We start from the raw sequence: 16,172 nt of genomic DNA, 5'->3' as shown, positions 1-16,172 counted from the left end.
TTTAGAGAAAAACATTGTCATTTGTCTCTCTAAGCTTGGCTTACCTCACTTGACATGATTTGTTCTAGATCCATCCATTTCCCTGCAAATGACATAATATGACTCTTTCTAATGGCTGTGCAAAATTCCATTCCATACTAGTACCACATTTTTTTTGGCTGGGCATCTGGGCTATTTCCACAACTGCGCTACTGTACATAATACAGCAATGAACATGAATGTACAAGTGTCTTTACAGTATCCTGGTTTGTGATGTTCTAGGTAGATAGTCTTCATATGGCTGGGTGGTAAGGAAGGTATATGTTTAAGTTTGCTTTTTTGTTTAGTTTCTCCAGTCCTGAGGCTGAACTGAGGGTCTGGGCAGTGTCCCTAGGCTTTTTCTGAAGGCGAGCACTGTAGTGCCACTTCCAGCCTTTTCTGTTTATGTAGTACTGAAGAATTGAACCCAGGTTTCATGCATGCTTGGCAAGCGCTCTACCACTAAGCCACGTGTCCACCCCTTATGTTTGGTTTTCTTGGTTTTGTTTTTGTTGCTTTGCCAGTCTGGGAGCTTGAAGTCAGGGCCTGAGTACTGTCCCCAGCTTCTTTTTGCTCAAGGCTAGCACTCTACCACTTGAACCACAGTGCCACTGTGTCTTTTCCTATATATGTGGTGCTGCGGAATCCAACCGAGGGCTTCATGTATACGAGGCAAGTACTCTACCACTTGGCCATATTCCCAGCCCTTAATGTAGGGTCTGCCCTGGGAGGGCTCCATGAAGATGTCCCTCACCTGACATGTCCCCCACCTGGTTAAGTCTCCACCCAGTTATCTGGGTAACCAGCAGACCTGGAGGCAGTTACTTCCCTCTGCCCTGAGGTCACAACCTAATCCACCTGGCGATACCCCCCTGCCCTTGCCCTAGATAAGGCAGGGCTGGGTGGGGGTCACCCCTTCTCTCAGGTCATGCATCACCTTGGCCACAGGCCAGCAGTTCAGTAATAAAATGCCTGAGTACCAGGTGGCGGGCTCCTTACCGGCTACCTACTTTAAAAACCTAACACTTATGTTTTGTTTTCCAGAGGAACCTCCAGACTTCTGTTGAGAGTTTACATTCTTACCAACAGTGCAATTGGGTTTCCCACGCTCCCCCCTCACAGTCCTGCCAATATTTGTTGTTCAAATTCACAGTGTTCGCCAATCTAACTATGGTGAGATGGAATTTCAGAGTTGTTTGGATTTGCATTCCTTTGGGAGTAAACAACTTAAAAAACCATTAAAAGCTGAGCATAGTGGCTCATGCCTGTCATCCTATCTACTCACAAGGCTGGGATCTGCGGATCATGATGCCATGACAGCCTGGGTAGGAAAGTCCCCAACTAACCAGCAAAAAAGCCGGAAGTGGAGGTGAGGCTCAAGCGGTACAGTGCTCTCCTTGAGCAAAAAAGCCCAGCGACAGCACCCAGGCCCAGAGTTCAAGCCCCCATAACGGCATACACAGAGACGCAGACACAGACACACACACACACACACACACACACACACACACACACAGATCTAATAGGTTACCACTCCTAACAGCAAAAAAGACGTGGTATGTTTTTCCCTTGAAAGAGAAAAATGTAGGAATTTACAAATATTCACACGTATTTGTTTCTCACTTCATCTTCAGGTTTAAATGCTCAGTAAGCACGACTTCCTCCACAAATATCGTCCCCCGGGTCTCACGGCTTTTTACCTAGTTATTTATTCAATCATTGTAAGTGATTAACACCGTAGCAGTGTCGTCGAGGCTCCCAAGGCTTGCAAGCGGAACTCAGATCTAGATTGGGACTTTTTTTAGGCCTAAAGGAACAGCGAATGGGGACAGGACTGGGTTTAGAGTGACGCGAGACACACTCTCACAGCGCGCATGCGCCGGCGGGAGCTCCCGCAAAGACTTCCGGGAAACGACCGGATCCCCAATCGCAGCCCGAGGCTGGCTGGAGGCAATTTCAGATGGGAGCCGAGCCCGCCGCGCCCTCACCTTCTGCTCGCACAGTTTGGTGCGAATGAAGCCTACCGGGGCCGCAGCTGTGGCGGTTCCGCTGCCCTGGCTGCGGGAGGCTGAGCGGAGCTTCTGGTCGTCCTCGGCCTGATGAGCGGACGGCAGCGAACGCTTTTCCAGACGTGGGGCTCCAGCCTTTCCCGATCCTCCGGGCCCCGGGTTGCAGCCTCCCGAGGGAGCGGCCTCGGGACCCCGGCGTCCGCAGCTCCCAGGCGCCGTCGGTCGTCCGCCGCGGTGGAGGAGGCCCAGCCCGAGTCCGATGACGAGGTGTTGCTGGTGGCGGCGTTCGAGGCCGAGCAGCGGCTGAGGGGAGAGAATGGCGGCTTCTGCACCTCCTCGGGCGCCCTGTGGATTTCTCCTACCAATTGTCCGCTGCGACACTACCAGCTGCGCAGCTCCCGGACCGCCCTGTTGTGTAACCCGCTCGTCTGCCTGCCTACCGGGCTGGGGAGACCTTCATTGCCGCCATGGTCATGTACAATTTCTACCGCTGGTTCCCTTCTGGCAAGGTGGTCTTCATGGCGCCCACCAAACCCCTGGTGACACAACAGATGGAGGCTTGCTACCAGGTGATGGGTATTCCGCAACCCCACAGGGCCGAACTGACAGGTATGTTAGTAGGAATGGATGAAGTGGAGGTGAAGAGCCGGATCCCCAAAGGGATGAGGACGTAATCTGGTGGAAATAGAACTACAGGAACTCCTGCACCTTGTACAGTAGTTCTCATGCAAACATACACATATCCCATTCTCTCCCATGCCAGGTTTTGTAGCAAGTCTAGTACTGATTACTTTATTTAGCTTTCAGAGATTACCTTATATAGGTTGTCAATATTTTGAACCAATGAAGAGTGTATAATCTCTAGATAATTGTGGTATTCTCCGTTGTACGTTTTTGCTTCTCTTCAATTCTTATGCACTTCTGCAGGAATTCTGTAAATATAACCTACTTGTGGCCTTTGGTTAGAGGCAGCTTTGACATTTGGGCAACATCAGCGCTTTAATGTGTGGCCTAATAGGCCTGGCATGAGTAGCCCCTGCCTGTACTCCCAGCTACCTCGAGGCTGCAATGGGGAGGATGAAGGTTGCAGGCCATCCCAGGCCAAAAAAAAAAAAAAAGAAAGAACGAAAGAAAGAAAAAGAAAAGTTGACAAGCCTCTATCTAGAAAAGGCTGGGCCTGGGGTTTCCCAACTGGCATCCTAATTAAATGGGAACATCACGAGGAACATAGTTATCCAGGCTTTCCCTGGACAAAGTGAGTCCCTGTCTTCAGAATCAGGAGAGCCTCTGCCTTAGCAAGTGCATAAAGCCTTCAGTTCCAACATCAGGTCCACTAATCAATCAATAACAAAAAAGAATGAGAGTATCATTCCAGTGCATTGTCAAAATTGTTCTTCACTTAACCAATGTACCAAACCATTCAGAAAGTTGTCCAGATGATAGGACTTTGTAGATAAACAATATGAAGTTTATTTATTGTCTGATTTGCAGATTCAGATTGATTCTACCACTTGAGCCACACCTCCAGATTCAGTGTGAAGTTTAGAGGTAGACTGTCACTTTAATTTGTAGGTTCTACTCTAGCTGTCATCAGGAAGGAAATGTGGTCCAGCAAGAGAGTTGTTTCTTACACCTCAGGTCATGGTAAATGACCTTACTAGAGGAGCTTGTCCTGATGCTGATGTCAAGTGCCTAGTTGTTGATGAAGCTCATAAGGCTCTTGGAAACTATGCTTATTGCCAGGTAAGAATTTTGTGTGGTGTATTCTGTAGTCTATATTGTTAAGACTTATTTTGGAGGAGATCATTATTAGTGATGGAAGTTATTGATGGTAATTTATTATCCCATAATAGGTGGTCATAGGAAATACTTAGTCTTGCTCACTTATTTATTTATTTATTTATTTTTTTGCCAGTCATAGGCCTTGAACTCGGCCTGAGCATGGTCCCTGGTTTCCTTTTGCTCAATGCTTGCGCTCTGCCACTTGAGCCACAGTGCCACTTCTGGCTTTTTCTGTATATGTAGTGCTGAGGAATTAAACCCAGGACTTCATGCATACAAGGCAAGCACTCTACCACTAGGCCATATTCCCAGCCCCTGTCTTGGTTACGTTAATCAGTGTCTCTGCTCTCCCTCCCTCTCCCTATCCCTTCCTCCTTTTTTTCTTTCCTTTTCCTTTTTCAAAAAAACTTAACAGGGGCTGGGGATATAGCCTAGTGGCAAGAGTGCCTGCCTCGGATACACGAGGCCCTAGGTTCGATTCCCCAGCACCACATATACAGAAAACGGCCAGAAGCGGCGCTGTGGCTCAAGTGGCAGAGTGCTAGCCTTGAGCAGGAAGAAGCCAGGGACAGTGCTCAGGCCCTGAGTCCAAGCCCCAGGACTGGCCAAAAAAAAACCAAAAAACAAAAACAAAAACTTAACAGATGTCAGGTGCGGGTCATGGATGGCACAGTGATGTAAAGTAGGATATTGGTAGAGTTTGGAAGCTAAGATAATAATTCAAGGACATAAGTAGACATATAGGACTATTCCATGGCAGCCAGGTCAGGTAATTTTAAATGTCAATATCATAAGGACGAAATATGTACCTGCCTAATACTGCCTTTCCTTTCTATGTAGATACCAAGTACAGGTGTGGGAGCAATGGGATGTACTTATAGAAGTCATTTACTTCTCGCCACTAAGTAGAAATGGTTTCTATTTATCTGTTATGATAAGGACACTGGCCCTACCTGTCCTACTTAAGGAACAGAACATGAAGCATGCGTTTTATTCTTAGTAGTTTGAATGGACGGTGTAGGCTATAGGGAATATGACCTGCAAAGACTCATTAGAAATATTTAGCTGGAGCCAGCACCAGTGACTAACACCTGTAATCCTAGCTACTCAGGGGTCTGAGATCTCAGGATCACGGTTTGAAGGCAGCCCAGGCAGGAAGGTCCTTGAGGCTCTTATCTCCAGTTAACCACCAGAAAACTGGAAGTGGTACTGTGGCTCAAAGTGGTAGAATGCCAGCCTTAAGTGGAAAAAGCTCTGGCACAGCCCCCAGGCCCTGAGGTCCAGCCCCACAACCAACAACAAAAAAGAAGTATTTAGCTGGAGGCTGGGGTTGTGACTCAAGAAGTAAGCCTTGCAAATGCAAGGCCTGGAAACAGGCCTTGAGTTGAATGTCCAGTACTGCTAGGAGAGGAAGGGAAGGAAGTAAAAGAAACAGAATGTGCTTAGGATGATACTTAAGGTTTAAGAGATTAGAGAGGAAAGGGAGCGTGATAGCGAATGTGAGATTGGAAGAGTAGCATGACGCCCAGTTTTCTGTTTTGGAACACTCACTTGTGAAAATGTGTGAGTTCCACAACGTGCCTTAACTTTCTTTTGTGGGTGAAGTAGGTTTTTTTTGCATTTTGTTTTTTTGTCAGTTGTGGAGCTTGAACTCTGAGTCTGGACGCTGTCCCTGAACTCTTGCTCTCAAGGTTTGTCCTCTCCGACTTGAGCCACAGCACCACTTCTGGCCGTTTCTGTAGATGTGGTGCTGAGGAATCGAACCCTGGGCTTCATGAATATGAGGTAAGCACTCTTGCCACTAGGCCACATTCCCAGTCCCCACTAATGGTTTTCTAGTGGTTAACTGGAGGTAAGGGTCTCATGGGCAACTGCACGGGCTGGCTTTGAAGTTCACATCCTCAGATCTCAGCCTCCTGAGTTGCTAGGATTACAGGTGTGAGCCACTTGCGTCTGCCTTTACTTTTTTTTTTTTTAATATATAATATATATATATATTTTGTTGTTGTTGTTAAGCAGTATTGTTTTTCTTCTTACTGGGGATGGAATCCAGGATGTTGGTTGCACTTGCTAAGCAAGCGCTTTGCCACTGAGCTACATCCCAGTCCTGCAGGAGGCTTTTTTTCCTCCTGTTTTTATTTGATTTGCTATTTGTTTGTTGATGTGGGGCTTGGCCATGTTGCCCAGTCGGGTCTTACACTTGTTAAACTTCTGTGCTCTAAGAGATCTTCCAACCTCAACATCCCATTTACCTGCTGAACTTAGCTACTCTTTGGATCAGTAGTTTTATGGCTTCAGTGTTATTTTGTTGTTGCTGCTATTTTTTTCTAATTTTTTGTTAATATACTGGTGATGGACAAAGGGGTTACAGTTCCATAAATCAGGTAAAGAGTACATTTCTTTTTAGACGAAGTTACTCCTTCCCTTGCTCTTTCCTCTAAAGCTATTTATTAAAAAATACCAATTAATGTACTAGGGCTATTTTTTAATTTATTTTATTTTTTGCCAGTACGAGGGCTTGAACTCAGGGCCTGAGCACTGTCCCTGGTTTCTTTTTGCTCAGTGCTAGTAGCACTCTACCTCTTGAGCCACAGCACCACTCCTGGCTTTTTCTCTTTATGTGGTGCTGAGGAATTGAACCCAGGGCTTCATGCATGCTAGGCAAGGAAGCACTCTACCACTAAGCCCCATTTGCAGCCCCTGCTTTTTGTTTTTATTATTTTTTGTTTTGCTGGTCCTGCAAGTTGAGCTCTGGGTCTGGGTTCTGTCCCTGAGTTTCTTTGTCTCAAGACTAGTGTTCAATCACTTGAGCCATCACACCACTTCTGGCTTTTTCTGAGTAGTTTATTGGAGATAAAGGTCTCACGAAGCCAACGCTGGCTTCAAACTATGATCCTCAGATCTCATCTTCCTGAGTAGCTAGGATTACAGGTCTGAGGCAGCAGGGCCGGGCTATGACTACTTTTTAGTAATTGCTATGTATAGTTCTTTTTACTTTAACTTGGAAATAATTTTAGACTTATGGAAAAATTTGTAAAAGTTTAAATCTTTGTCTTTCACTTAATTTCTGCTAATGCTGACATTAATACAACCATAGTAAGAATGCTAGTAGCTAATATACCAACTATAATTTGAATTCTGCTTGCCCATCAATGCCTCTTTTTCCCCATTGCGCAATCTAAAATCTTGAACTTAACTTACTGGTCTTATCTCCTTATTCCCTTCCAATCTGTGACAATTCCTTAGTCTTGTCTCTCATGAACTGCATGTTTTGGAACAGCATTTTGTAGAATGTCACTCAGTTTGGTTTGTCTGGTATTTTGCAGACCAGAAGGGATGCTGTACATAGCTATGCTCAGCACATCCTGTCAGGACTACACGGTGACTTACTTCTGGTGCTCCTAATCTAAGATGACGTCTTTTGGGTTTCTCCCTCTATAATGAATAAGTACCTAGTGGGGGAGATAGTTTGCACTATATTCGTGCTCTATTTTAGCATCTAATTGTGATCTAGCTGCCAACGATTACTTCTGTGTTTTCTTTAAAATCACTATTGCTGGGCTGGGGATATGGCCTAATGGCAAGAGTGCCTGCCTCATATACATGAGTCCCTGGGTTCGATTCCCCAGCACCACATATACAGAAAATGGCCAGAAGTGGCGCTGTGGCTCAAGTGGCAGAGTGCTAGCCTTGAGCAAAAAGAAGCCAGGGACAGTACTCAGACCCTGAGTCCAAGTCACAGGACTGGCCAAAAAAAAAAAAAAAAAATCACTATTACTACCCCTCCTCCATCCCTTTTCTCTTACTCACCCTTCCTCTTACCCTCCTTCTTTCCTTTGCTTCCTTTCAACAAATTGCTTAGTGAGTTCTAGACTAGCCTGGAACTCAAGGTCTCCAGTCTCTGCCTTTCAAGTACTGTACTAGGTTTTCAGATGATTGGGGTATCCCATGAGTTCAGCTTCTATGCTTAACTGACATTCTTTTGTAACAAAGAGCTGTTATTTGTGAATTCACTTCTTTATATCTTTATGAACTAATATATATTGATTGTTTTCTATGGGCTACAGTCCATATTCAGTTTTGTTGCTCAGACTGGGTTAGCGTTGGCCATTGCAGAGCTTCTTCAACACAATTTCTATGTTCTTTAGATACATACGCGTCTCTATTTCCCTTTAAAACATTTAAAATTTTTCTGACATCACAAGATAATTTATGCTTATTTATTATTTTCCTTGGCCTAGGTATAGAATCAACCATTTTTTAAAGAGCTCTTGTTCCCTATACTGGAGAATATTCAAAATGCAGATATTTTATTTCTTGATGCTGGAACCAGGGTTGTTAGAATGCCAAGTGTGTACTCTTTCCACTTGGGAAAAATTCCAGCCCCCCCCTCAAGGATTTTCAGCCCTCCTCTAAAATATGTTTGTCTATCTCTGTAAGATTACATTTGAAAAGAGCCAAAAATACGTTTACGAAATTTGTTAGAAATGCTCTAATGTTCTTATTAGAGAAATGTTACGGGTAGAAAAAAATGTTTCAAAATTATTTTTCTCCTGTTCTCATACGGTATGTGGAATGTGTAATTTTTTTTAATTTAAAAATTTTAAATTAAAAAATGATGTATGGCAGGGTTACAGTTACATAAGTTAGGTAATCAGTACATTTCTTGTGGAACATTTTTACCCCCTCCGTCATTTTTCTTCCAGTTTCCCTCTTCCTGTGGGTTTTTTTTGGGGGGAGGGGGTAGGAGGGTTATTTTGGTTTGCTTTTGAGACAGACTTGCTATCTGGGCCTATGCTGGCCTGAGACTCTTACTATTTCATTTCTGTATATAGTTAAAAAATCAACATGTTAAATAATTTATTCTGGGGCTGGGGATATGGCCTAGTGTCAAGAGAGCTTGCCTAGTATACATGAAGCCCTGGGTTCGATTCCCCAGCACCACATATACAGAAAATGGCCAGAAGTGGCGCTGTGGCTCAAGTGGCAGAGTGCTAGCCTTGAGCAAAAGGAAGTCAGGGACAGTGCTCAGGCACTGAGTCCAAGGCCCAGGACTGGCCAAAATATATAAAATAAAAAAAATTTATTCTCATATTTTATGGATTTTGTGTAGGCTGTGCAGCAGGCTATTACTAACCTACTAATTGGGCAGATTGAGCTTTGTTCTGAAGATTCTGCAGATATTTTGCCATAGTCTCATGAAAGACGAGTTGTGAAGCTTGTTGTGCCCCTTGGGGAAGAACTGGCAGCCATCCAAAAGACATACATCCAGGTAAGCCTTTTTTCTCCTAGTTCTAGGTTTGCATAAATTCACTGGCAGAATCTAGAAAAGAGAACATACAGAATCCATATATTATAGAATCCATATATTGAAGAGGTCTTTGAAGTTATGAGTTTGGGGATGGATTAAAGATGATGAGTGATTTCTTTGCCACTTCTTCTATTGAGACATGAATATGTTCTTCTTTCTCAAAAGTGGGCTGGCTCTCTGAACGACCTACGGAATTTGATGATTGCATGTTAGCCACATGATTAAGAAAGCTAACCATGTAGAAGAAAAAGGAGTAATCAGATAGATCTATGAGCCCAGGTAACCTTTTACAAAGCTGCCAGCAATCTAATTCTCTAAACAATAAGGAGGATAGACTAGTTTTCCTCCAGTACTTCCATACATATTTTTTTCCTTTTTCTTTCTTTCTATTTTGCTCCGTTTTGGTTTTTTTTTGCCAGTCGTGGGCCTTGAACTCAGGGCCTGAGCACTGTCCCTGGCTTCTTTTTGCTCAAGGATAGCACTCTACCACTTGAGCCACAGCACCACTTCCAGCTTTTTCTATATATGTGGTGCTGAGGAATCGTACCCAGGGCTTCATGTATATGAGGCTAGCACTTTACCACTAGGCCATATTCCCAGCCCTGTGGTTTCTTTTTGTTGTGAAATCTCCATTACAAAGGGCAAAGGACAAACCAATACAACAGTGATACTTAACAAGACATTATGTTGGGGCTGGCAATTTGGCTTAATAGTAGAGTGCTTGCCTAGCATGCTTCAGGCTCTGAGTTTGATTCCTCAGCACCACATAAACAGAAAAAGCTGAAAGTGGCGCTGTGGCTCAAGTGGTACAATGTTAGCCGTGAGCGAAAAGAAGCCAGGGACGGTGCCCCGGCCCTCAGTTCAGGCCACAGGACTGGCCAAAGGAAAAAAGAAAAAGAAAAAGAGAAAAAGAAAGAAAAGAAAAAGATAATATAAAGAAACTGTATAACTTGGGGGGGGGGCAGCACTAGGGAGGAACGGAGGTGGAACAAAATGGAGGAGGTAACTAGTTTACAAGAAATTTCCTCTCTGGGGCTGGGGATATAGCCTAGTGGCAAGAGTGCCTGCCTCGGATACATGAGGCCCTAGGTTCGGTTCCCCAGCACCACATATACAGAAAAACGGCCAGAAGCGGCGCTGTGGCTCAAGTGGCAGAGTGCTAGCCTTGAGCAGGAAGAAGCCAGGGACAGTGCTCAGGCCCTGAGTCCAAGGCCCAGGACTGGCCAAAAAAAAAAAAAAAAAAAAGAAATTTCCTCTCTGTCTTACATATGTAACTGTAGCCCCTCTGTACATCACCTTGACAATGAAATTAAATAAAAAAAAATCTTAGCATTATTTTTTCCTAAGTATTATTTATTGAAGATATAGAATATTCTGGTCATTCTCTCTTTTTTTCTTCTTTCTTTCCTCCAGTCCTCCCTCCTGCCCCCACTCCTTTGGTGGCAGGGTCTTTCATAATAGATCAGTCCCCTAAGCACTGAACTACATTCTTAACTCCAATATTTGCCTCATTTGTTAGTCATGTGCAGTTAGAATTTCACTTTGTTAATATGTTTAGAGTGCTTTTTTTGTAAGACAATGTATTCAGGAAAGCTGGAAGAGAGAGGTAAGAAATGTACTAAAACAAACAATTATTTGTCACTCTGGCAGCTGTTCATGTAGAGGTCTCTTTCTTCCTTCATTTACCATTAAGATTATTCCTGTGGGTTTACTATTTTCTTTCTGGAATGCTTGCTCCGTCAGAACATAACATCATAGACTCAACTCATCGTTCATGTTAACATACATAGCCTCAAAGCTACGTAACTTTACTCTCTTTTAGATTCTTTTTTTTAATTCTAAGGTGATGTACAGAGGAGTTACAGTTACTTAAGACAGTGCATTTCTTTTTGAACAGTGTCACACCCTCCCTCATTTTCTCCCAGTTCCTCCCATCCTGAACAGCTCCCCCCCAAGTTGTATAGTTCATTTCCAATGTAGTGACTGTCGAGTATCACTGCTGAATTAGTGCACAATTGGTCCTACTGTTCCTAAGCTTCCCTTCCCCTCCCCAAATGAGATAAACTTGTATACATGACAAAGGATACAGAAATAAAAAACGGCGACTAAAGGGAAAACTAGAAGAAAAGAGGGGGAAAAAACCCCACAAACAATATGATGAAAAAACTTGTTATTTCCATTTCTTGGAGTTCACTTGGACAAGCATCATTTTATGTGTTCATATGCACACAGCGCTTGAGTTCTATGATCCTCTCCTAAGAATATCCTCCTTTGTTCTCACTGTGTGAATGTTTAGAGTCCTGTTTAATCTATCATGTCCAAGTGTAATATTTTTGTCTTTTACTATCCATTAAGTTTATTTGTAGATTTATAGATACATTCTATCGATTACAAATGAGGGAAACCATATAGCCTATATTTCTTCAGGTCTGGCTTGCTTCAAGTCTGTTTCCTTACAAATGGGGCAATGTCCTTCTTTCTGTTGGAAGCATAAAATTCCATGGTGTACATATACCACATTCCCCTGACCCACTCAAGAAAATGTGATATATATATGTGTGTGTGTGTGTATACATAGATATACACACACATACATACATACATACAATGAAGTTCTAGATTGTTAATTGTATTAATAACATTGTATTTATCAAAATTACGTATTTTCAACTGGCTATGTGGCTATGCCTGTAATCTTAGAACTCGGGAGGATGAGGCAGGAGGATTACAAGTTTGAGGCTAATTTGGGCTACAAAAAATAAAAATAAAAACACTTTCCACGGGAGGGAGGGGGGCATGAGGGACAAGGTAACAAACAGTACAAGAAATGTATCCAATGCCCAACGTATGAAAATGTAACCTCTCTGTACATCAGTTTGATAATAAAAATTTGAAAAAAAAACAACAAAAAACAACAACAACAACAAAAAAAAACACTTTCCACAACAAAACCAAGAAACAAAACTTATCTATTACCATCTTTTAGTCTTTTTTTTTGTCCTAGAATCAGGGATCAGACATAGGACCCTGCACTTGCTAGGAGCTTCAATCTCCATCTCTATCCATTTCTTGATCCTTTGGTTTCCTTCCTTGGATTGTAAACTATGAGAGCAGCCAGCGTCATTTGTCTTAGTCATAAGATTCCCGGTATTTAAGAGGTACATTTGATATGTGATGGATATTTAATACTGGTTGGAAGAATTAATGAATGAAATTAAAGACATTTCAATTTATTCAACCATCTGCAAACATTTACTTGGGACCTATGTGCTATTATTTGTTCTAGAGGTGGAAGATGCAGCAATGAAAAATACCACTGCACTCCTTTCATGGTCTTAGATTATAATGTTTGTAGGTTGAGGAGTGATGAAATGAAATAGATCAACATTTCAAAAAGAGAACAATAATTTTCTTCTTTTCTATCTTGCCAGTTCAGGGGCTTGAACTCGAGGCCTGGGCATGGTCCCTAAGCTTCTTTTGCTAAACGCTAGCACTCTACCACTGAGGCCCCAGCACCACTTGTGGTTTCTTCTGTTTATGTAGTGCTGAGGAATGAAACTCAGAGCTTGATGCATGCTAGGCAAGCACTCTACCACTAAGCTACATTCCTAGCCCTTCTTCTTTTTCCTTCTGCCAATCCTGGAGGTAGAACTTGCCTGGACACTGTCTATAAGCTTGTTTTGCTTTGGCTAGCTAGCATTCTACTTTTTGAGCCACAGCAAGACTTCTGGCTTTCTCTGAGTAGTTCATTGGAAATAAGAGTTTAATCTTGGGGCTGGAAATGTGGCTTAGTGGTAAAGTGCTTGCCTAGCATGCATGAAGCCCTGGGTTCGATTCCTCAGCACCACATACACAGACAAAAGCCAGAAGTGGCGCTGGGGCTCAAGTGGCAGAGTGCTAGCCTTGAGCAAAAAGAAGCCAGGGACAGTGCTCAGGCCCTCAGTCAAAGCCCCAGGACTGGCAAAAAAAAAAGAGTTTAATCTTTGCTGTCCAGGCTGGTTTTTAACTGTGATGCTCAGATCCTGAGTTGCTTGGATTACAGGTGTGAGCCCTAGCTTGTGAGGCCCATGTTTAGATACTATCCAGGTTTAGATGTCAACGATGCTTCAATTTTATTATCTATGCTGTGTTAGCCCAAAACTTCATTTCAAAACAAACTTTATTAAATATATTAATTACTTTAACATGTGGCAAAAATTAATATGTTTGAAAAAAGGTCTTTAAACTTACAATATTTTTTTTTACATTTGCAGAGTTTGGAAACATTTGCAAGTTCTCTGATTCTGAGCAATGTTTTGATGAGAAGAGATATCCCCAATCTAACCAAGTACCAGATAATTCTGGCCAGAGATCAATTTAGGAAAAACCCATCTCCAAATATTGTGGTAAGTATAAACGTTCATGATAGGAAGGCTAAAACATAAAATGAGTTATTGAAGTGTATCACTGACCCATGAAAGAGCAAATTGTAGCTAAATTTGAATCCCAGAATATTTGGGCTTACTTGTAATACCAGAAAGGAAGAAGCATCACAAAAAACTTGTAATACTTAATGTTCATTGGAGAGAAGTAGGTGTATGAAAATGTCTGTCAAGCTGGGCCCAAGGTTAGAAGAAAAGCTCACTATATAAAAAGACACCCAAGTCTAGAAGTGTAACTCCATGGAACATTGCTTTTATTTAGCAGTTCCTGGGATCTGAATTAAGGTCTTTGCTTTCTTGGGCTCTGGATTTTGCTGGTTAGGTCTTGAGAAAGCATCTTGCTTCCTTCCTAGACACATGCTTGATCAGCCTAGGCTTTTAGTTGCTAGGATGGCTGGTGAGAAGTATTCTTGAGGCAGACTCCCAAGTAGCAAGGAGCAAAAGGGTAAGAGCACCTAGCTAGAGAAAAAAGATTTTGAAGAGGCCAGAGAGAATAATTAATGAATATTTGTGACTACATAGGAGTCACTTTTATTTTACACCAGAAAATGCAGTCCTGCCATGCCAAACAAACCTCTAAAGGAGTCTATTTCACTATGTTATCTAAAACATGAATAAACATGTTTAAATTTCTTCCTAAAGTTAAAAGTTCACTAAAATTTTCAGTAAATCTAAACTTGCTGATTTTGATTTTATTGGTGAGTGTATTTGATAAAGAGGCAAGTTTACTGTTTCAGATAGTTAGGGTGCTATAGAAAACTATTCAACACTGTCAGGGAAGAATTTAGAATGATTCACTGAGAAATGCCACTAAAAATGGAAGCTATAGGAAAATAATTGAAATACATTCTCAGTATTCTTCTTTTAAATCTTTGTTACCAGGGGCTGGGAATATGGCCTAGTGGTGGAGTACTTACCTAGCATACATGAAGCCCGGAGTTTGATTCCTCAGTACCACATACATAGAAAAAGGCAGAGGTGGAGCTGTGAGCTCAAGTGGTAGAGTGCTACCTAGCCTTGAGCAAAAAGAAGCCAGGGACAGTGCTTGTGGCCGTAAGGACTGGAAAAAACAAAACTTGGTTATCATATGGGCCCATTAGCCTGAGAGCATGGGTATAGTGCTTGTATCTTCATGTTTCTTTGGTTGAATTTAACATGTGCTGATTGTTTTGGGGTTTTTTTTTTTGCCAGTCCTGGGTCTTGGACTCAGGGCCTGAGCACTGTTCTTTTTGCTCAAGGCTAGCACTCTGCCACTTGAGTCACAGTGCCACTTCTGGCCATTTTCTATATGTGTGGTGCTGGGGAATTGAACCCAGGGCCTCATGTGTAAGGGGCAAGCACTCTTGCCACTAGGCCATAGCCCCAGCCCAACTTATTATTGATTTTTTTCAGGGATGTCATCAAGGCATAATTGACGGCGAGTATGCCATTTGTATTAGTTTATATCATGGTTATGAACTACTGCAGCATATGGGAATGAGATATTTTTTCCTTTCTGGAATTACGCATGGAACAAAAGGTACGTGGTATAAAATTATGTAAAGAAATGATGAAAATATTTTTGTTGAAGATACATAAAACAGTCATCTAAGATGCTTTATTGTTATGATTTTGGTTATTATTTTGCCAGTCTTGGGGCCTGGATCCAGGGCCTAAGCACTGTCCTGGCTTCTTTGTGCTCAAGGCTAGCACTCTACCACTTGAGCCACAGCAGCACTTCTGACTTTTTCTGTATATGTGGTGCTCAGGTATCAAACCTGGGGCTTCATGTATGTGAGACAAGTACTTTACCACTAGGCCACAATCCTAGCCCCAGATGCGTTATTTTTAAAAGCAATGAGGTGTTTTTGAGTAATTGCTAGAAAACAATACATATGACTCGAACTGGGAAAACCAGATGTTTTTTATTTTTAAATTGCAAAAATCTGCATTCATTTTTAGAGTTGAATTTCTTTTTACTAACTAATTTGTTTTAAGTTTACTTATTTGTAGAACCTTTTCTTAATTTTTTTTTTTTTTTTTTTGGCCAGTCCTGGTTTTGGACTCAGGGCCTGAGCACTGTCCCTGGCTTCTTTTTGCTCAAGGCTAGCACTCTGCCACTTGAGCCACCACGCCACTTCTGGCCGTTTTCCATATATGTGGTGTGGGGGAATCAAACACAGGGTTTCATGTATAAGAGGCACTAGGCCTTGCCACTAGGCCATATTCCCAGTCCCCCTTTTCTTAATTTTTGAAGGAATGACATGGGTAAAGAACGAACTTAGCCGAAATGAGACCTTTATGAAGCTATAACTGCACACATACACATGGTACTTTAGCAAGTGTTAATGCTTTCCTCCACAAAGATATGGATTTTCATTTAAAATTCTGTCTTGTGTTAGCTGTGTGTAGTGATGCATACCTGTAGTCTCGGTTTCGTAGAAAGTTGAGGTGGGACGATTGATTCTGTTTAGGACTTTGAGGTACATCTAGGTAATACAGCAAGCCAAAACCTAAAATATGCTATAAGAATTATAGATTATAAGAATTATAGAATTATAAGACTATGACCCAGAAGCCCCACTGTTGGGTATCTATCCAAAAGCCCACAAACAAAATCACAGTAATGCCACCAGCACAACAATGTTCATC

General features: G+C 42.3%; 1 pseudogene; it reads left to right on the top strand.

Annotated features, from left to right (window-relative positions):
* Window positions 1–1,963: 1,963 nt before the first annotated feature.
* Window positions 1,964–15,833, top strand: LOC125362988 (annotated as a pseudogene).
* Window positions 15,834–16,172: the final 339 nt, after the last annotated feature.

Source organism: Perognathus longimembris, chromosome 14 (assembly GCF_023159225.1).
Source record: "Perognathus longimembris pacificus isolate PPM17 chromosome 14, ASM2315922v1, whole genome shotgun sequence".
NCBI lineage: Eukaryota > Metazoa > Chordata > Mammalia > Rodentia > Heteromyidae > Perognathus > Perognathus longimembris.
This window is presented reverse-complemented; position numbering and strand designations above follow the sequence as displayed.